This window comes from Sebastes fasciatus, chromosome 1 (genome assembly GCF_043250625.1).
Source record: "Sebastes fasciatus isolate fSebFas1 chromosome 1, fSebFas1.pri, whole genome shotgun sequence".
NCBI lineage: Eukaryota > Metazoa > Chordata > Actinopteri > Perciformes > Sebastidae > Sebastes > Sebastes fasciatus.
Genome location: NC_133795.1, coordinates 39,541,747 through 39,564,606, shown reverse-complemented (window position 1 = coordinate 39,564,606; position 22,860 = coordinate 39,541,747). Strand labels below are relative to the sequence as shown.

The following is a 22,860-nucleotide window of genomic DNA, read 5'->3' as shown; positions in this document are numbered from 1 at the left end:
CATTTGTCATATTTGAGTAGGTTTGACCATCATTCTCATCACTTATGATTAACATTTCACTCATTGCTGCAACACTTGCTTTAGTACAGAGTCTAGTAGGGCAGTTATACAAGTAATCAGATCATCACAAAGGTTTAAAACAAATCCACAATTAAACCCAACTATCTAAACCACGTATTTAGAGGAAAAGACAAAAGTGAAAAAAACACGTCAGTTACACTAATATACTGTAATGTCTGGTGTAAACTTGTGTGTACACACATCTATAGTAAGCGTGAAGGTCAAAGTTAAGCCAGGGCACTAGGGGTGTAACGATTCATCTACTATAACGATGTATTGATTTATATTCCTATGATCGAACTACAACAATAGGTACCCGGCAAGTTGTCCTTCACGGGAGACGTATATCGATATAAAATCTATTTGAAACGCAAAAATTGATTGTATCAATACTAAGGATTTTCACCTTGTATTTAAGGACGACAAACGTTATAGTATATAGTGTTTTTAGCACTTTTATTAGTAAAGAAATGTTAAATGTTACTCCGGTTCACTCACCAGACATGCGCCAGCTTGCCAGCTCTGCCCTCTGCAGCGCAAGCACACATCCTGTCGTGCATGCAGACGAACGGAGCACTGGACTCCTCGCTCTTTCACCCGCTAGCGGCGATGAGAGGGAGACGGGCGGCGGTCTGCATGAGGAATCCTGACCTGCACTGTCCAGTATCCAGTTATTTGATGAGCCAAACATCGTCCTTGAATCGTATCGGAACCATGGAAATAATATCGTATCGTAGTAAAAACGTATCATTACACCCCTCCAGGGCACAATATCTGCTGAGTGAAATCAACAAAGAGTTTTGGTAACAACCTTAGTCGGACACTTCATTACAACTTGGGTCTTATTTTCAGAATTTTGGCCATCATTCTTGTTGTGATATCTTCTGTATTAACACTCTATTGCTGAGATCTGGGAACAAGTACTTCATATGTCACTACAACAAAGACCGACTAGACCAGAAACAGCTAAATTACATAATTTAATGAGAACAAAGTTCAACATCAACATTGCAGGATTGTTTTCATTATGACAGCTGTAGCTATTACATGTTGGATGTGACAGGTGGGCTGAGAGCCACTACACTAGAAAGGGAGAGTGGAAGTGATGGTGAGAAAGAAGTTGCTACAGAAGACTGAAGTTGCCAACTGTCCCTCTTCACTCCAAGGTTTGTTGGCCTCTCTTTACATCTAAAAATGAAATGCGATGAATTAAGCATGTTCCCTTTTTACTATATCCAACAGCCTGCGACTTTATGTCCACGCATGCTTCATGTGTGGCTGACTGTTCAGGAGGCCCTTATGCTATGTTCGCTCTACAAGCGGGAAAACGGCCTGTGTGGCCTGCGTTGCTGTCGAGTCGTCATTGAAGTGTTGTTCAAGCGCTCGTTCAGACAGAATGGAACATTGGTTGACGCTTCACCGCATCATCAGAGCGCTGAAAAAAGGTGTAACCAGCTCAACTTGGATTCTTAACACGTCACGCCCTCCACACAGAGACAAGTGTGGGGCGTCAGTTTGTAGCTTCATGTCACCGGCTTCCACTGAAAATGACTCGTAGCCTGTTGCTGTGTCGCTCGTAGTGTGCACAACTAATCATCCTGACATGATGTTCTACCAGTACTTACGGTTCCTGGTTGCCATGGCAACTTAGGAGCACAAACACCTATCCCCGAAACTTCGTTTATATGTGTGCATTAAGGGGTTAGAGTACAGTGTAACTACAGAGCGTATGCACATGGACGCGTTAGCTGACGCCTCCTCAAAAATGCAACTAAATGTCGAGACAGCAAAAACTGTGATAGCTCGGGCTGCTTGTGTCTTCTTCTACAACTTTCTGTTGCCGGTAGAGACAACATGAAGCAAGTTTAAAAAAAAAAAAAAAAAAAAGGCTCACTTGTCTTCTATTCCGCAAACCTGCTCTCAACAGTCACTGCTCTCAATCGTAGAATTTTATAGAACATAAAGACATCGATTGCACAGAATAGTCTCCTCTTCAGGCTAATCTCGCACAAGGCTGAACTATAAATATATGCCATAGGTATCTACAGTGGGAACACCATTAACCGCTTGCGTCGGCAATAAACCTTGCTTTACTGTCTGTTAGGCAAGAAAATATGCACCGATTTCATTTGTACTATCACATTAGATGGTAAACGGACTTGCATTTATACAGTGCTTTTCTATTCTTCTGACCTCATTGAATTCAAAGAGCTCCTCCACATTGTGGAAATCCTCTAAATATTCAGCCGTGACATTGAAAATCTTTTAGATAACACTAAGCTACGCTTTCTGTCCTCCAACAAAACAAACTCTACAAGGCTGCCACTCTGACTTCCACCATGGATGTATTCCACTATTCCACGCTTCACCTCGCCAGTTTTCAGAAGGACACTTCTCCTTGAGCGAGACTCTTTCCATGATATGAGACACTTATCATAACAATCGGAGCCTGTCATGGCAAAAACATGCACTTTTAGTGGATGTAAATGACGGTGCCAGCTTGCCCCAACAGCACCATACTGCAGCCCGAGAGCAGCTGCCGACTGCAGCCTATCATTTTGCTGCTGTCTCTTCTTACAGTAAATAAGATCCTCTCTCTACCTTTAGTGCATTCATGCCGCTGTTAACACACGCCCCTTCACCTCCCCATCACCGCCCACATTCATCTGCCAGTCCCAGCAGAATCCTCATCACCATCACCAATGTCTGGACTCCCCTCCATTACAAATCTCTCTAAGCACCAAAGACTTTCTGTCAAGACTTTATTATCAAAGATCATCTGCTATAACAACAAAAAAGTATATTTTCTTCATTCACTTGTCTCTCCCGATTGAACTGCATTTCTGGAAAATCTGGTTGGTTTAACTTTGAGTGCACGTTAATAAGTGAAAGTGTATAAATAGTCTCCCTAACTGAACTTCCACTAAGCTTCATATAGACATATAATATAAATCAGAATGTATTGCTAAAGCAGGTGGAGAAATATATATTCTGCAAAAAAAACTCTTTAGGTGCTTTATAATGGAAGCTGATGTAACTTGAATGCAAGCTAAAATAAAAAGGAGGGCATGAAGCAGTGAAAGTGCACAGCTCACAGTTTTGAACAGGCATGGGCTCTCCCAGGGCTCCCTGGTGGACTGAAGAACTGGTGCTCAGGAGGATGAGGGGGTTACTGATGGACATGTGGGAAGACTATGGATCCAGCTGTGCTCTCTGTAAGCTAAAGCCTCACTTCAAAGTCCATCTCCCCATCCAGTGGCCTTGGACAGCCGTTGTTGAAATGCACAGATCTTAGCGGGAAAAAAACCAAGGGAATCCACTACGGATCAATCTGGCTAAGCCGGGCTATGGACGAATACTGATGATGTTCATTAAGACAGCAAATGCTCTCCAAGGTCACTCGAATCGCGTCTAAGAAAGTGAACAGCAAACCTTTAGATAGTATCTAAGAAGTGTGAAAATTAAAAAAAAAAGAGGCCTTTAATGCATTCCCACAGTGATCCTGGGAGAAGGCAAACGTTCAAAGCCCCACCGAACCTCCAGACAGGCCTTCTGGGAATGATCAAACTACATGCCATCTGGACACCGAGGTCCCACTATGGACATGATGATTAGAGAAGAAAGGAAATGAAATGATGCCCGAGCTGTTTCACATGATACAAGACAAACACTACTCTGCTGGCTTGGGACTACAGCTTGCAACATGTCCCTGTTTGTTTCTGAAATTCACCTTAAATGGTTATTAGATTTTTCTTCTTTTTTTTTTATAGCTGCTGGGATAGCAAAATAAAGCTGACAATCACTAACAGCCTCCATAAATAGTTTATAGCACAACATCAGCATAAATTAGGCTTGTTATCACCCCCCGTGCCGCATTGCTCGCTTATATTTACTATCCTTTAGTCCTGACATGAATAATAGGGCCTGTTGAGTTCCCTACCAAACCTGAGTCATATATTTATGGTTCAAATTAAGGGACCCTGTTGAATATGGTTTGCTGTTGTATCTCATTAAATCTGCATCAACAAGCTTTGTGAATATCAATATCCGTGTCAGGATTCAAGGGCACACAGTAGTCTGCGTTAAGAGATGCAACACAAGGTCTGTCAGGCCTCATTGTGGCGTCCTCACTGAGGAATGTGGAGTTGTTTTATTAAAGGTGGCAGGCAATTCGATCCTCGCTGAGTTGTTCTTTTTGTGGAATTAAAAAAAAAAGAAGTGATACAGAGAGGTACAAAGATTATGCAAGTTTTTGAGGGCGTTTTCACACCTGTAGTTTGTTTGCTCTGGTCTGAATCAGGGACCAAATTTTTGCAATGTTACATATTGCCTCGAGTTTGGTTTGTGTTCACATGGCAGTGTTTACAAGCGGACCAAAATTTTGGTGCGCAAAGAAACGGCTCTCTAATTGGTCAGAATTTCCGTGCAGGAAAACTCTCGGAAGTAAACAAGAAGAGAATACTTCCAGAACGCAACACTCTACAACTTCACAATTTCATTACGCGGCTTGATCTTGGCCCTGGTCATCTTTTTTTTTACCTCGTAGCAATTTTTCATTCAAGGCAAATGATACAGTTTGAAAATGAGGCGACTGGAAAACAATGTATTGATGCACTGGAGTCGCCGTAGGGCGAATATCAAGACAGTTCAGGAGGATGCATGCATTAAAGCTTCAGTAGGCAGTATATTTTTGGCATCATTGCGCAAAGATTCCATAATAACCTTTCAGCATATTGTAATTCAAGTGTTCTGAGAGATAACTAGACTTCTGCTCCTCCTCATGGCTCTGTTTTCAGGCTTTAGAAAATCTAGCCCGTGACGGGAGACTTTGACCAATCACAGGTCATTTCAGAGAGAGAGCGTTCCTATTGGCTGTGCTCCGGTCATGTGACCGGAACTTGGCGTTCCTTCACCAGATTTCACAATGGCGGCGGCGTCACAAACTTTCTCATTAAACCGTGCACTACAAGATGATTCTGAAAACATTTGAGGAGAGAAATAGGCATTAACGTAACATAATATTGATTCATATTTGATCAGCGCTGCCTGGTTTGACCGTTTGGTCGGAGTTCGGAGTTCGCGAGTGATTGACAGCCGGCTCTCATAGACAGCAGCTGGACAGCAGACCTCAGATCAGCTCTTACTGCTTGTTATCCTCCAGTCTGTGAAATCTTGCAGATGTCGTTAGGAGCACCGGAGAACACAGAGACACATGATTTTTTTTCAGGTTTACCTGTTTCATGTACTACTGTCACTTTTTTTAATCATATTTGCTCCAATGTCGCCTACTTCAGCTCTAACCCTCCTAAACTGTGACATGCTCATCGGCCGAAAATATTTCCGATGGTCCATCAGGTATGCCCGTGGTCTTCAACAAAGCCTGACGTTACACCTGTTTAGTACTGATGTGAATAGCGAGGGCAAGCGTAGGCTCTTTTGTAGTAATGTTGTCTGGTGTCTTGTGTTGACATGCACAGCGCAGCTTGCTACCGGAGCTGGTTTAATCAAAAAAAGGCGCAATGCTTTCTCCAGTTGGGCCGCATCGAGGTCAGATCACCACAAACGAAAAGTACCAAACCGTACCGCAGTTCATTTGGAGCCAAACTGAGACCACCCCTTCAAGAAGGTCTCGGTCTAGGCTTAATATATCGAGGTACTCCCTCTAGAACTGCCATTGCTTGGATGTATATTTATACGCATTTTCAGCAGTATGTTGATCTTATTCACACAAAATTTCAACAAGCCACTGTCTCGTCTTTATGTGGTTTGAGACAAAAAACACTATGAGTAATATGAGTAAAGCTGCTCAATATTTTTGAGAAAACATGTGAAACCGAGCAGGTCAAGGCAGAGGACAGGCTGCCTTTAGATGGTGTGGGCCAATGTTTATTTAATGGTCCAGCCAGTCTCTTGCCTCTCAAGGCTTTCCACAGGCAGCGTTTGTACTATTACACCACTGTGCACAGAACGAGCCCACAAACCCTGTCTGTACCAGGCAAAATGGATAACACACCTCTCTTTTCAGTGCACAGTGTACAAAGTGATGGGGTATAAAATGATTAAAAAAAACCTGCAGTGTTGGCCATCCATCTTCAGCGGTTCTCAACCCCCCAGCCTTTCGGCACGGTCTTGATGTTGGAGCCGTCTCGTCCCCAGGCCCTTAGACAATAGCCCTGCGAGCATCCCACTGGATAACTGCCATGGCACGCCGAATGCCAGACAGAAATAATCTCCTCCTGGTGATAACCAAGCAATCTAACAGCCCTGGGGAGCCAGAAACACTATTCAGAAAGCAATGGAACAAAACCAGGGCTGGCATGTAATGGGGCGGTGACACAGGGACCCGGGGGTTAGACAAATACATCCCCGTCACCAACAGTGAGTCCGCTGACTGAAGATGAACAGACATCACCGAAACTCTGCGAGGCATGCTGGATTATGAACTGCCCTGACCGACAAAGATGTATAATTCCAGCTATCATTGACTGTAGAAGTCCATTAGTTTACATGCAAACTAAGTTGCTTTAAAATACTATGCTAGTGATTTTGCATGACCCATTTTCTAGAAATCATTCACAGTTTACATGAATGATTACTATTTTAATTATTTTTTTTAATATGTTGTAGTGTTTGGGATTTTTTAAAGTATGCTGGGAGGCTGCTTCATCAGGAGTAGAGCGTGCGGCGGCTCCAGAAGAAAGACGGAGCTTCCATTAGCAGTCAGCTCGAATTCAGCCAGAGCAAACCCCCGTGCCACGGTCTGATCCCGGAGGACTGCTGCCCTGAGTCCTCACATGATCAGCAAACTTTATGTTGCTGCTGGGACACGACTTTGTCCAGGGGTGCCCAAACTTATTATTCAAAAGGTGCGCACCTGATTTTTCTATTCAAGGTCAGCGGTCCGGAACAATTGGCGATAAGACAACAACATAATAACGTATAGTAGCCTATTCACCTGTAGAGATTAGTAGGCTACCTTTAGTTCGTTCTAATGCTACTAGCCTGCTAGTCTTATCGATAGGCCACTCCTTATCGGTTTGGTTCTTTATCGATACTCTTATCAGTTATTTTTCATTATTAAATAATTGCTTTTTTGAAAAATTATTTAACGCGCGCCTGACATTCCCAGTGTGGATGAGGCTTTAGACTTCATACAGACTGCTTTTGTTTTAGCTTGTTTGTAACAATTCTCCAATAGCTGAGCTAGCGCGTTGTGCTTGTATAAACATAGCACTAGTGGATGAGAGACCGCGGACAAAGCAGATTAAAATATCACTTTTGGCTGCCAAAGGGTCTGACAGAGCATCAATATGTGACTAGTTGGGATGAGAATGTGTTACAATAGTACCTTCAACCTTGTTTACATGTCAAACAAATAAGAGCAGAGCAGTTCAGTCCATCAAATGGGACAATGCAGGTCCTGAGGGAGAAAACAAAAATGAGTGCCATTGTTCTGCAGCTGGAAGACACAACCTAAAAAAGCCCTAGCAGCTCCGGCATCATGATGTCTTCAATATGGGTGTAATAAATACATGAATAAGGCAGATATCTTTGGGAGACAACGCTGGTGTTGTTCAACGTAAAGCTTTTACTTTTCCTATATTTCCTATTTAACTTTTTTTCAAGCATATTCAAATTTTCCATGAAAGCTGCATTCAAGTTTGTTTGTTTTTCTAGTAGAACCCTTGTAATCACTCAATAATTGCACTTAAATTTCTACACTGTATTACATATCCACTATTACAGCAGTAATACAGTGTAGACTATAAGCTCTCAAATGGGACAATGCAGGTCCTGGGGGAGAAAAAATAAAAAAATGAGTGGCAATGTTTCGCAGCTTGAATACACAACCTAAAACCCCCAGGCAGCTCTGGCATCATGCTGTCTACAACATGGGTGAAATAAATAAATAAATAAATAAATGAAACCTTTTTTTTTTGGCAGCATGAACACATCAGTGAATGCCTGCTAGCATGATAATACCATCTAGCCTACACTTTGAAGTAGTCCTGCTGATTTACAGTGGATAAACATGCTAATGTTTACTCTTTGCCAAGGTGATGCAACTTGGATACAGTAATTGTTGAAAACTTATGTGGCATGACTTCCTATTTACTCATGCAACCAAATGTCACCAAAACCACTTTCTGCAGACTTTTTATCCGATGATAACGAGTGCTTTACTGGAGTGTTTCGTGGGAGACTTGTTCTGTCTCTCCACTACATGTATGTGATGGCAGTAGGTTTTATTTACCTTTCTGATTAAGATTCATTATTCAACATGAGATAAGCTTATCAAACTAGAATGGCACTCGGAGAGCACAAACCTCCGCCAACGCGTGAATTTAAAAATAAGCTATGGCGGTTATGTTATTAACAACACGGTGTGTTTCCGTGTAACGTGTCGGCGGATGCCTCTCTCATTCAGCAGCCTTGTCATGTCTGTATAACGTTACACTACGTTGTCTGTCATCCCGTCAGCTACCGCTTTTTTTTTTTCTCACCGTGGACGGCCAGCAGCTTCCACACACACATCCACACACATATCTCTCTACTCTCAGAAGGAGGCCGGGTGGTTTTAATGCTCAGGCTGATTGGAATCCTTAAAAATGTTCCTGAATCCGGATCGTCACCAAAGTCTAATGGATTGTTCATTGTGCCACACCTCAACCCTCCAAAAAATTTCATTCAAATCCATCGTGGACTTTTGGAGTAATCCTGCTAACGGACAAACAAACAAACCGACGTTGGTGAAAACATAACCTCCTTCCTAGGCCTTTGGTCTTGGCGGAGGTAATTATCTATATATTGCTGTTTTCATACAAAAATCTTGAATTTTTTTGAGAACTCAAAAAACAGCTTAAGACTATTATTTACACATCAGCAGACGCAGAGCAACATAAGTATGTATAGTGTCTCTAAAGCTTGATTCATGCTTGCCACATCCGCGAGGGTAAGGGCATTGTTCACACGGCCAAAGTGACGTCACACCATCAGACACCTTAGCAGGGATTCCGTGCAGCAGGTTTTTTCGCCTGTTGCCTGCATATCCAACATTTCCTAACTACGCGGATGCGGATGGGTTTACAAAACAGAAAACGCCGAGGAGCTTTGACCATGTCAGTTTGTGCCGTGAGGAGAAACCCGCACGGAGTATAAAACATCCAAAACATTTCCTCATCACGATTCCACGTCAGCTCATCTCTGTCTGTGCGACCATCCTTGCAGAAAGCATAACCAAAGTTTAAGATGGCTGCTCACAGGCTGAAGAACACCATTCACACTAGCAATCAGGGTTTGCACATGTATTCTCTATAACAAAGCATCATAGGGCACAGTCAGTGCACACACAGCCTCTCTCCCTGTCCCCAGCGCTAGTGCTGCACAGCTTTTTAATTATATAAAACAAATTATTATTTGTATTATTATTATCATTCACTGAAAACAGTGCCTGCGGCTGCTGGAAACGAGGAGTAATCAGATAACCTTAACAATGAACACTAAAGGGGGGGCTACAGAGTTTGTGGTAATTTTCTGTGAGTTTACATGTGTGATAATTATTCCGTTATGGAAAAGTGCCTTTAGCCAGTCAGCCTGGTTTGTCAGAGGATCTAGAGAGAGGAATATAATTCCAATTCACATTAGACAACTGAACACTGACAGATCTTTCAGTAACCAATTGAAACAATGTGGGCCTAGGAAACATCTCCCTCATCTCCAATACATTCATCTCCGAATCCGTTCATCATAACCGCAGGGCTGACAATGCCGGGGCGTCTCGGTCAAGGCATCTCATAAATCGAAGACGGAGGTGGGCTTCCGCGGACCATGGAAGTGGCAGACCCCGAGAAAATATCATCAGGACGGGGCACGACGGGCACTGGCAAGATCGTTGTAGTGGTGACTCCATCTGTAGAGATGTAGCAGTCAGTGAGCAATTGCTGGTCGCTGAAGAGGAATGGATACCAGGCAGCGCTGGACGCCGCCTTATATACTGTGGTAAAGCACATATTCGGGAGGCACATTAGTTTTCTCAGTGGGCGAATGCGTGTGTGTAACTGGAGGAGAGTATTGCCCATAGACTCCAGTGGAGGGCAGAGCCTGTGTCAGTTAGAACAGGCAGTGGTGGATCCCGCTCTTGACGCCGGGATGGTCTGCACAACCTGTGCTGGCGGAGACGGCTCACATGTTTGGGTGGGAGCAGAGGCCAATAGAAGTCGGCGGTGGGCTTCCGCGAGCTGTTGATGTGCCGGACAAGAACGAAGAATATCGTCACCATCTGCAGACAAAGCTCGCCGGTGTCTCAGCCAGGATGACCAGAGGAAGCTGGGGAGCATTGGTGGCTGGAGCGGGGACTTTGACGGAGTCTAGCTCGGACTCCGGGTCACCAGCGTTGCAGCGTCGCATCAGTGATTAAGTCATCCCACCACTGCTGCCGTCGAATCTTGGGAATCGACCGGCAGGTTGAGCAGTAAGTGTGCAAATTTATTTACGCTGAAAAGAAAAGGATGTCTTGGTGGGCACTGCCTTATACAGTTTACTGTGGGGTCTGCACGTATTCGGGTAAAATAAAGTAAAATACAGAGTAAAATACATACTGAAAAAATAAGTAAGTACGGAAAATATGTCACAAACATCACAAAAAAAAAGTCACAAACGTCACTAACATAACTCATCCCCTGGATGAAAGTTCTGTGTTTGTTGAACCTATCCATCTTCCCTTCCACCCAACATAAGCATACTTTCTCAGTTTTTATTCTACGTCACACTGAAATAAAAGAAAAACTACAATGGCACTCGGAAAGCGCAGACCTCCGGCAAGGTGCGTGACCTTAAAAACAGGTCGCAGGTCACAGCTCACAGCTGGCGGTACCGTAAGGTGGTCAGCTTATTATTAACACGGTGTGTTTCCGTGTAACGTATCGGCGGTTGCCTCTCTCATTCATCGGAATTCTTAAAAAAATTTCCTGAATCCGGATCATGATCCGGATCGCCACCAAAATTGAATGGATTGTTCATTGTGCTACACTCCGCCACTCCAAAAAATTTTTAATTCAAATCCATCGCGGACTTTTGGAGTAATACTTTTCACAGACAAACAAACAAACAAACCAACGCCGGTGAAAACAATATCTCCTTCCTAGGCCTTTGGCCTTGGCGGAGGTAATAAACACCTCAAATACTGAATTTTTGATTTTGTTGTTGATGGTTTGTGAGGCATTGTGTGACGGAAATGATGGTATCTCCAAGTGCTGGACAACATATGGATGATGATGCCACGACTCCAACAACACTTACATTTAGAAAATTAAATTAAATAAAAAAACAAAACAGTAATAAATGTTTGGAAAATAATAATTATACATACAATAATAATATACAAATTGCTACATTACCATCATTAGATCTCAGTGTATACTCAATCTCTAGCGATGGAAATGTTGGTTAGTTGTTTGGTTGGTCCAACACTTTTTATATACGAATATTGGATGTATTGCCAAGCAGTTAGTACAGATATTCATGTTCCTCAGATGATGAAACCAAATTACTTTGTTCATCTCCTGACATTTCGTCGAGATCTACCAGCGGGTCAACATTTCACTTATCTAGTGAAATATCTCCACATTTATGGTATGGATTGGAACGTAGTTCTGTGCTTTTATGGTCATGCATCATAGGATGTATCTTAAAGACTTTTTTATCCAACAATAAGGAGGTTAACCTGTGTTTGGTTTATGTTCCCCTCAGGATGCACTGTAATTACTTTAATGATCTCCTGACTTCTCATCTAGCACCATCAGGTCATATTTTCAATCGACCCAATATCTGCAAGACTAATCACATTTCTATCAACCTTAGCTCTACTTTGTGTTTAGTGCTAATTAGCTAATGGAACTACATACTCTCACCCTCACCACATTCCAGTCCCGCCTCAAAACACATCTCTTCTCATCTGCTTACCCGTAGCCCCCTCCCTCCCCTCCCCATCAGTCCGTGTGTATGTATGTGATTGTGCCTGTGTATGTCGCTTCTTGTCGTTCGTCTCCTGTCTGTCTGTCTCACACCGTTTTCCCCCCCGACTATGTTAAAGCGTCTTTGAGAATATTATAAAGCGCTATATAAATCTAATATTATTATTATTATTATTATTATACTAAGGCTAAACTAAGATGGTGAACATGGTAATTATTATACCTGCTAAACATCCGCATCTTAGCATTAACATTGCAAGCATGTTCGCATGCTGACATGCCTGTAGCCTCACAGAGGTAAAATATATTGTATAAAAGTGCACAAGGTGAGAAAAATCAAACCACAATGAGTGAGTGCAAGTGACTATCTGGAGGTTTAAGAAAATAAACAGCAGAAAATGAGTGTTCCCTTTGTAAAAAGCCTGAAAGACCAGCTAAACTGGTAACTGTGGTTATATGGATTAGTTCTTTTTTCCTCTTCTGTGTTGAAGTACCTCTTAGTACCATTTAGAGCTGCCAGTGTGTGTGTGAGGTTGCCCAGGGCAGCATGAGTGATAGAAGAGCTCTGTGAGGGGGATGTAATCATGACCTTTATGAAGAGGACTCTACTTAGCGGCATAGTTTGGAGTTTGGAGAACCCTTCAGGCCTGATGTGAGCTAAAGGCCATTTTGTGACAAGGCCTCAAACCATATAGAAAATGCCAAAGAAGAACACTGAAAAAAAAGATAATCCGTGAGCCTCAAACCATAGATTTTAATACACCATTTGCACATCAAATGGCTTCTGTTGGTGCTAGTGTTTTCAGATTACTTTATAAAAGCTCAGCGTCACACAGCATCCTCAAAAATAAATTCTTCATCTGCTTCTTTTACTGACAATATGTATAATTCAGAGTAACTGTCCAGTTTTTTTTTTTTTTTTTTTACTTTACCAGCCAGGGAATGGAAATAAATTCGAAGTGTGGATTTCACAGAAGAAATGAGGTTTGCCTCAGGATACTGAGAGGGAAAGAGAAATAGTCCCGCTGATGTAGAATTAGTATGCCAATCACTTACATCTTAATTCAACTCTAGAGTCTGGTAAAGTCCAACAACATCAAAACAGGGAGTTGGCAGACAGATGTGAATTAGAGCAACACAGAAAAGAGCAAGCAGAAGGGAGATGAAAGCATTCGGAGCACTCTTTTGATTTTGTGGCAAACAGCAGAACTTTATCCTGACGGTGTATAAAATTGGAATTCAAGTATTTTGGTGCTATTGGCATATTTACAACCCAACTTATGAAACTATTGGACAAAACAAACATACTGACTACTTGCTTACACTGACGGCGGGGCTAAATAATACGGAAAGTTTATGGGATCATTAAAATCAGTTAATCCTCCAAGTAGCATGAATTCATACATTAAATTTCACAAGAATCTGCTAATCACATTGTTGTGTTTCAGTGGAAATTTGGCTATGATGGTAGAGTGAAGTCCGGAAGTCGCCGAACTCAGAAAGAATTCTCCTGGGCACCATGAATACTCAGTTAGTACCTTTCATAGCAAACTGGACGGTAGTTTCTTTCACATATCTGGCTCTAGTTCAGTGTTGGACAGATGGACTAAATTGACCGACCGTTACGTTTCCCCCGCCGACATTGCTCTTTTTCTAATGGGACACATCATCATCAGTTCCCAAGATATAAAGTGCAGCTGCCCAAGTAAATGTATTATTTACATGTCACTTCTTTTATGGACTAATCTAACTACCTTGTCTTGTGCTTCAAATTAGCAGTGATTTATACAAAAATTTAGCAAAGACCACCATCTTTCCCTAATTTGAACCAAGCAATCTGAAAAAAAAAAATTATCCGCTGAGTTACAGACGTAACTTTCCCAATGTAGGTCTATGGGAAAAAGTATTTTTGGGCCCAATGGCATCACGTGACTGACACGGAAGTTGCAGTTGCAGTGGCTTGCAAAAACTGACACCGCATGTTGTGTGTTGAATCCAAGCTGCAATGTCCGGGGCTGAAAAATTAAGCCTCCGCGAAAGTGCCAAAAACTGTAATTCATTTAATGGCCACTTGAGGCTGGTTCCAAAAGTGAGTCAATCCGCCATAGACCCCCATGTTCAAATGACCAACTTTACAGAAGAAATAAACATGTTAAGCTTAAAGTTAGGCATAAATACAGGCACGGCCGTTTTGAGTGACAGGTGGGTGGGTGCCATCACAGCCGCTTGCTGTCTGCTGGATGTCACCTAAAATCACTGAACTTGACCTCTCGGCCATATTTATGGTACATTTTTCATGCAAATATCGGACATAATATGGCTTGCATTGTGGTTAATTGCACGCCAGACATCCTGCAGGCCAATGCGGGTGTTGGATGATGGTCTGGATGACCTCCATGCCAATATCAGTTTCAATTGTGATAACAGGACCTGTAATGTCCTTGTTTCACTGAAACTTGGCTAAATGCTGAAATAACGTTACCGGACAGTGGCATTTGAGTCTTGTTTTAATTACCGATCTGACAGAACAGATGACTGGCAGGAAAAAAAAGTCTGTTTTTTTGCTAGCCAAAAGTAGCATCCCAATTAATTTCACAGTTGTTAACGTGAATTATGGATTCAACTTGCTAACCAAGCTAGCTAGCTAGTACTAGCATTAGCTGCTAACTAATTTGTTATGCTAATGGGACCTGCCTCCATCAAGCCTCGCTCTTCCCCAGCTCCACTCTCTGGTCACGTACGGTCACTTCTGGTTCCAAAAAAAACAAAACCTAAACTTGAGGCTTCAAAATAACAGTCCACAAACCAATGGTTGATGTCAGAGGCCCTGTTCACACCTGGCATTAGAATGCATCTCCACATGCATTTTCAGAGGCCACTTGTGATCCGATCTCACTTCCCCGCTCTATATGCAAATAAACACACAGTAAACACATGGCTAATACAGCAGACTCTGTGACGTAATATTACATGAATGTCAGTAGTAATATCCTACATATTCGTGAATTCTGGTACATTGTCTTAACAACAAAATAAAAGGTTATTTTACCGGCGGTCTGCTGCTTTTGCCAGACAACAGCGGGGTACAGCGCTCCAGAGAGCCGGGGAGGACAGAGAAATGGCGGCCGGGCGGTCGGGTGTCAGCTCCGCGCAAAGCAGCGGAACAAAAACACCGACACATCTCCGACAGTATGATAATAATGCACTTTGTGTGCCCAGTCTGATTGTCTATAGATATGTAGCCTATAAACAAGATATACTTTAATACAGTTGTACCGACAGGATACAGTAGAGCATAGAGGCCGTTTCCATGCTGACAAGCGCCCGTGTCTGCCTGTTTATTCACCTGACTGGCGCGTTGATCCCGCGGATCCCAGCTGGATGTCAGTTGAGTAGGCGGTCCTTAATGTGGCCAGGACACATTTGCGTGGTTAATACCAGGTCTGAAGAGGGCCAAAGTGACTGCACCCACATGCAGTCTATTGTTGAATCCAGGTCTGTATTTTGCAGTGTAATGAAGGTTGTAGCATTAATGGAACATTGCACTTTTATTCGTGTTTATTCAAGGCCAAAAAACGCCAGTGAAAATATTTAATCCAATGTCATTTCATTTGTGATAAATCGAGTTAATCCATCTGCAGCTTGCATACAAACACAGTCTTTGGGTCTGCATCAGAGGACAGGAATATTATCGAATCATTTAATTATCACGATTTAATTCTTCTTATTCATTATTTTTGTGTTGCTAATTAACTGCATATGTATAAACCAATCTGTAGGTGGCAATACCTCTGACACATTGTTTCAGAGCCACATGTTGGCACTTTGCAGTGAACAGTCACTCCCGTCGGACTTTTGGCAAGGATTGTGTTGTTTTAGTGTTAATTATGTGTGACAGCATACGACACATAATAGTATAATTCAAATTACTATGCATTGTTTGCACAACTGCAACAAACAACACCAGGGGCAGATACGGAGGTGAGAATTCACCATGCCTTCTCTTCCCACATCTAGAAATATATACACAGCCAACATCCGTACCACAGTATCATTTCCTCTCCGTGTAGCATGACACCCCGAGATTAAAGCTATGCAGAAAAAAACAGTGCCAATATATGGATGTTAAATTCCTATTCAACTGGATGCAGTGCATGAAGTGTAAGAGAAATGAAGATTTATAGGGTAAGGCAATTACTCTAAGCCTGGTGCAGCAGCCCTTATTTAGCTGAATGGTAAGCTCGCCTTGCTTGGAGGAGCACTAATTACTGAAGCTTATAGGAGGCTTACACTAATCTTGATTGAATTTCTGAGTGTGATGTGAGATCTCGCCATCAAACTTTTTCCCACTGACAAAAGAGCAACTTTTAAAGCCAATGTTTTCAAACAGGTTTAACCTACTGGGTGTGCAAACAAATCCAGCTGCAGAATTTGCATAAACTCACCTGCTGTATTTCAAGACAAAACAAACAAAAGATGAGTGCATAATATGACAACAGACAGCAGACTGAACGTAGTCCTGAATACTGACTGACTGGTGTTAGTAGTCTGTTATAAGAGTGCTTCTAAATCATGATGGTTTGGAGCAAAAATGTAACTCAAATTTTCCTGATACAAAAAAAATAATAAAGAAATAAAAATAAAGAATAAATAAAAGCTAAACACTAAAAATATTACTATAGCAGGATATAGTAATAGTAGCTTTTACTAATTTTAGCCCCATCTGTTAACTAGTGATTTAGTGTACTCTGGGAGGTCTGACTGATATCCAAATAAGGTTGAAGGAATGTTTTAACGTTTTTTTTTTCTTTAATATTATGTTTAGTAGTGGGTGAAAGGGATTCAATCTTCTATCACAGTACATGCAATTCCGTTAGAAACCATTTAAAATAAATGAAATTGAACCAGATGAGACCGTAGCAATAAAACAGTCCTGCTCATTAATTTGCAACACTGCCCACTATGACCCGATACAACTAGAGATATGAAGTTTCTTTTTTCAAACTGTAAACAAGCACTATAAAAAGACCACAGCCAACAATGAGCTAGTCCGTCCCTCGATACCCAAACTAGGGATGCTAGTTTTGAAAAATGTTCTTCACTGATAACTGACCCTCGTTAACCAATTATTAAATGTTAACCAACAATATTTTTGCCGCGCATGCAGCGGTGTACCAGCTGCAGGAGCACAACAGACAACTGAGTACCCAGTTCACCCTTCCGGGAACGTTAACTTAGCAGGCTGCTTCGTGTAGTGTCGCGGACATGCAGCCACTTTCCCAGTCAAAGTCTCCACTGCGCATTTAGTTTAGTTTAGCAGGTTGTCAGCTGTGTGTCTGCCCGGCATAACGATACTCTGTCTGTCCGGATTAACGATAGCGATTGTCCGACAGTGTGTGTGTGTTTGTGCTACGTTAGCATCTGTAGCTCTGCTTGTAGCTTCGTGCTCACAATAGTCACACACATACGGTCTGTCAGCGCGGCGTAACTTCAGCAAGTTTCCGAAAGACCGTGTGTGTGTTGTTGGTGGCGTTTTAGCTTTGAACATAGCTGTAGCAGACAGTGTGTGTACAGTTTATTTGTCGGTGAATAAATGCTGCGAGGCTACAACACCTCCACTTAAGCGAGCTATAGAAGGGAGCCGACTTCCTGTATCTGTAACGCCGGCTCAGAATCTATAAAGGTGGACCAGCTTTTCTCCTTTAAGTGACGAGTTTTTCTCAGCTTTTTAATTAATTATTAACATTTCTTTTATCCGTTTTGACCGATAGTGTTAATCGGTTAAAATGCTTAATGTAGGTTAACAGTTAATTACTAACATCCCTAACCCAAACCCACTGGTAGCTACTGAAGATTTAACTCTTTAAAAAAAATTCTCATATATTTAAAATGTTCAAAACAGATGTACTCTAGTTGTCAGCAAACTTTACCTGTAGCAACTCATAATGTAATAATTTTGATGTAATAAAAGCTAATAATTTAATAACATGTTTTGTGCATGAAGTAATAACTTATTACATTATGAAACAATATTACATAATAACTAAGCAAAAAAAAGGTGAATAATATAATAAATTCATTGCATGATAGTGTAATAATAAGTACTCTCCTTGTCTTCTTAAAGCAGAGGAGCTCTTCTAGCTTTACATGACACACGTGGAGTTCTTCATTTAGTTCATCAAGTCTGTTTCAAAAGAGACCCTGCAGCTCTCTGCCTGGATTTTCTTCTTATTTTGCTTTACTCTGGACTCTTCTGGGCTTCTGCAAACAGCCTTTGGGCCCCAACAACAGTGCACAGGGTGTGCGGCATGTTCAGGTGGTCAAATATTACCGCTTTGTCACGCCCCTCAGCTTCTCATACCGAGGCACAAGTCTCCACATACAAAGCGGCTTTAGCATTCGCTTTGGCTCAATTCTTGAACGAGAATTGAGTTGTTTTTATTTTAAAAAGAATAAGTAATGATCTCATTCATTCAAGCAAATTGCAACGTGGCACGTGTGCAAAAGAGTCAGTACAATAATCACTTGCACGTCTTGCAGATTAAAATTGATGAGTTGATTTTCAGTGAAGTTGTCATACTGTTTACAACTTCTAAACATTCTTTCATCGTTTGAGCCACCACATTATTATCAAAATTTGTCAGACATACAGTACATGTATATTCCATAAATACCTACGACAGGGTGTTACATACTGTGAAGAGGTACAATTAGTTGTTTTATTCCTCCGCCAAGGCCGAAGGCCTAGGAAGGAGGTTATGTTTTCACAGGCGTTGGTTTGTCCGTTAGCAGGATTACTCCAAAAGTCCGTAATGGATTTGAATTACATTTTTTGGAGGGTGGGGTGTGGTACAATAAACAATTAATTTGATTTTCGGATCATGATCCGGATTCAGGAATATTTTTAAGGATTCCGATCAGCCTGAGCATTAAAAACCACAGGGTATAACACATGCGCAGTGTAACTGATGACGCGTGACGTCCGCGTTTAGAAAGAAAAAAGGTGTAGATGACCGGATGACGTTATATAGACATAACAAGGCTGCTGAATGAGAGAGGCATCTGCCGATACGTTACACGGAAACACACCTCACGTAACCGCCAGCTATGAGCTGTGATCTGTTTTTTAAGTCACGTGGTCGCAGAGCTCGAGTCTACAGAAGTGCAAATGTCTACAGGGACTGTAGATCGTAGACTGTAGACTCCCAATCAGATCGACGCATTCCACTGTAGACAGGCCGGTTGAGCCCTCCTGTTGGCTAGCTAACTGTGGGCTCAACCCTCAAACCCTAGACTCTGATTGGTAGTCTACAGGTTGAGGGTTGTAGACTACCAATCAGATCGACGCATTTCTTTCTTTTTTTAAAAACTTTTTTAAAAAACTTTTTATTCAGTGAAGCTTGACAAAACTGGACATTTGACAAGACAAACAGAAACATCGCTGTTTATAATCACGCTTCTCTTTTTATAATGCACGCTTGTCTTTTTATAATGCACGCTTTTCTTTTTCTACAGCACAGTTAGCTGGAGGGACGTGTTGTTATAGTGAGCTAACAGGCCTATTGACAGGTAACTAAGTCAACGCGACCGTTATTTTGTTTCTGGTTAGAAATGATTAATTAGTTTACAAAGTTAAATCAAGCTTGTCTCTTTGTCGACTTTTTAATCGTTTGCCGGAGGCTGGACGTCTTGTTAGCGTTAGCGTCAACTAGCTAAACGTTGTTTACAGGTAAGTCAATGGTTAGCGTTTCTCGCTCAGTAAACTCTCATTTAAATGATATATTTCTTTTGTTATAACGTTATAACGCATTTCTCGTGTTAAACCTTACCTGCTTTTCAAGTCCCAACGTACAACAGTAGACCTATGGACCGGGTCAGGTAAATAACATTAGGTGAAGATTAGCATCTCTCAGTAAAACCTCTTTTGAATGATAACGTTAGCTTTTATTCCTTATACCCACTATGTGGATACTGTAGTGTATAAAAGAGCATTAGCTTGAAATGTCACTTGTTGATGTGCTACTAACTATTACAGTGTGTGGACCATAATCTAATCTAATATATTTAATACATCTAATAATAATAATATGTGAATACTGTAGTGTATAAAAGAGCATTAGCTTGAAATGTCACTTGTTAATGTGCTACTAACTATTACAGTGTGTGGACCGTAATCTAATACATCTATCTAATATATCTAATACATCTAATAATAACGTTTGCCTTGACCTAACATTATATGTTACCAACCATTTCAAATCTTGACCTCCAAATCTATTTGGCATCCAAAAACAATTCATCACTCATTAATGAATAGGTAATTAACTCCTATCCAGTGTTTCAGAGGTGAGGGAGACTGTAATCATTTTTGCCTGTTGTCAAAATACCATGGTATTCAACATAGGAGAATATAACAACTACAATGGTTTCTCTCATTGTGTTTTTTGACTCCAGTTTTATCGGTAAGGCAAATCTATGAGCCAAACCTTTGCCAAAGGTAAGAGAAGTTAAAAAGTGGATAAAATGACAGATGCATGGGAGTCAGTATTGTAGGCCCAGGAGTTATGAGTTATGAGAAGAAGCTGTAATTAGGGTTTAGCAGTTGTCATTATGCTCTGACACTTCCTCCTCTTCCTTGCTGTGTGCTAAAAGGGTATCAATACCTGTTATATATATTAACATAAATTTTTATATTAGTGATTAATATATCATTATAATACAATAACAATCATATTGTTGTTGCTGCTGCTGTTGTTGTAGCTGGGGTACCCTGTACACTTGCACGTAGGTTGTTTCATGTCTAGAAACACTAGGTTTAGTGGTTGTTGCCATCCCATGTATGTTTTGTAAAACTGCTGTTAGTAGAGAAGTTAGTCAGCCTTTTTGTTTGTTGTGTTTAAGAAGACAGATTTAGTTAGGCCTAGTTTTGGTTTCTTAATTTTGATTATTTGGCAAAACTATATTGTCCCTACCTCCCCCACATTTGTGAACCTTCCGTTGTACTGAAATAAACTGTTACAGTTTGAAACTTCACGTTGACTCTGTTTTAATTTGGTTGTTGTTTAGTTATTGTTCCACTTTGTGGACGTAACACTCTTTATGTTTTTCAATTAGCTAACTAAGGATGGCGACCCCAGTCATCCGGATCAACAACCCAGATGCCCCCAAGGATCGCCAACAGGCTGTGGTGATCGCGACCAAAGAGGCCCGGTGCTATCGGGAGAAGAAGCTGGTGTTCTCCAACCCTCCACAGGAGCTGCTCAACCAGACCACCGCCTTGGCACACGCAGAGAGGCTCCTTCGAGCAGAGGGCATCCCCGCGCCATCGCGTCAGCAGTGCCTTGGAAAGCTGGTGTTGCCGTTCGGCCAGTATCTGAATGCCCCATTTTACTGGCTTGTGGCAAATGATGTGGGCTACATGAAGTAGTAAGCATATTATATTTAATACCACTGTAGGCTATGCATTTTAAAAAACATTTTCATGGCATGTTTAAAATAAATTACCTGTATATCTGCTCGCTCATTAGCATAATTGCTGTGATATTAATGATGACGATACTAAGTTGATGTATAATATGATTTCAGCATGCTTGACAAGCACAGGGAAGAGGTGACAAACCTACCTAATCTACCATTACCAGACCTGTACCCTCCCTCTCTGCATCCACAGCAACCGCAGGCATTGCTGGCCCATCCACACAGCCCATAATGCCTGCTGGTCTGACGACATCAGTTCGTCCAGCTCCGTCAATAATGCCTGCTGGTCCTACTACATCAACTGCTGCTGCTGCACATGACTGCCGTCCTTCATCCTGGTCGAGATCTACGCAGTACAAGTGTAAGGGGAAGGAGCAGCCCATAGGACTAGAAGAGAAAATGTCACGGGTGCAAAATTTCCCTGTCTGTGCATGCTGTGGCCAACCAACACAGGGACATAAAAAGTACAAAAAAAAGACTTTCTGCCCTGTAAAACTGATGTCCACATCGAAAGGTCTGGACAACAGAGTGTACGACAGCTACGAACACTTCACCTCTGTTGTAGACAAGTTAGAGTGATAACCTGTAAATAAGCTGTATATATCTGTAAATATGTATTGTAAATAGTCTTTTGAACTGTACTGTTGTGTTGTGTTGTTGCCAGTTTTAGTTAGTTTTCATTTTCATGTATATATTTATGTTCATATTGTTCATGACGCGCGTCCATCAAGGTGCTGCGTTCAACGCTAGCAACAAATCTGGCGAGGTTGCGCTGCGTCCATCAAGAGAATGTCATCATCAACTGCAGCGAAGCAGTACACCCAGGATCTCAAATCTAGAGAGATGCGCTCGCGACAAAGAGCTGTGGCCCTCTACTTCATAGACAAGCTGGCACTGAGAGCTGGTAATGAGAAGGAGGAGGGGGAGACGGCAGACACAGTCGGCTGCTGCTCGCTACGCGTGGAGCACATCACCCTTCAGGAGAAACTGGACGGCAAAGAGTGTATGGTGGAGTTTGACTTCCTGGGTAAAGACTCCATTCGTTATTACAACAAGGTCCCCGTCATCAAGAAGGTTTTTAAGAATCTCAAACTGTTCCTGGACAACAAACAACCTGGAGATGAACTCTTTGACCGCCTCAATACAACCAAGCTGAACAAGCACTTGAGTTCTCTCATGGCCGGTCTGACTGCGAAGGTCTTCAGGACATACAACGCTTCCATCACCTTACAGCAGCAGCTCAAAGAGCTCTCAAACAAGTACCGCCACATGTTGTCTTAGTCATGTCCAGTGATACTTTATTTTCTGCACTATACTTTACTTACTTAGTCCTTGCTGTGCCTGGTGGCAC

The 22,860-nt window shown here is 41.8% G+C and overlaps 1 protein-coding gene across 5 annotated transcripts in view; it reads right to left on the bottom strand.

The window, feature by feature from the left end:
• fhit (fragile histidine triad diadenosine triphosphatase) overlaps window positions 1-22,860 on the bottom strand; it is a 354,989-nt gene that overhangs the window by 245,386 nt on the left and 86,743 nt on the right. Inside the window, exon 1 of one of the 5 annotated variants that reach the window (XM_074649363.1) lies at window positions 7,409-7,482. The exons of the other annotated variants lie outside the window; for them this stretch is intronic. The gene's annotated coding sequence lies outside the window, so the exon portion shown is untranslated. Of the gene's footprint in view, window positions 1-7,408; window positions 7,483-22,860 lie in introns of those variants that run through there. 5 annotated transcript variants of the gene reach the window in all.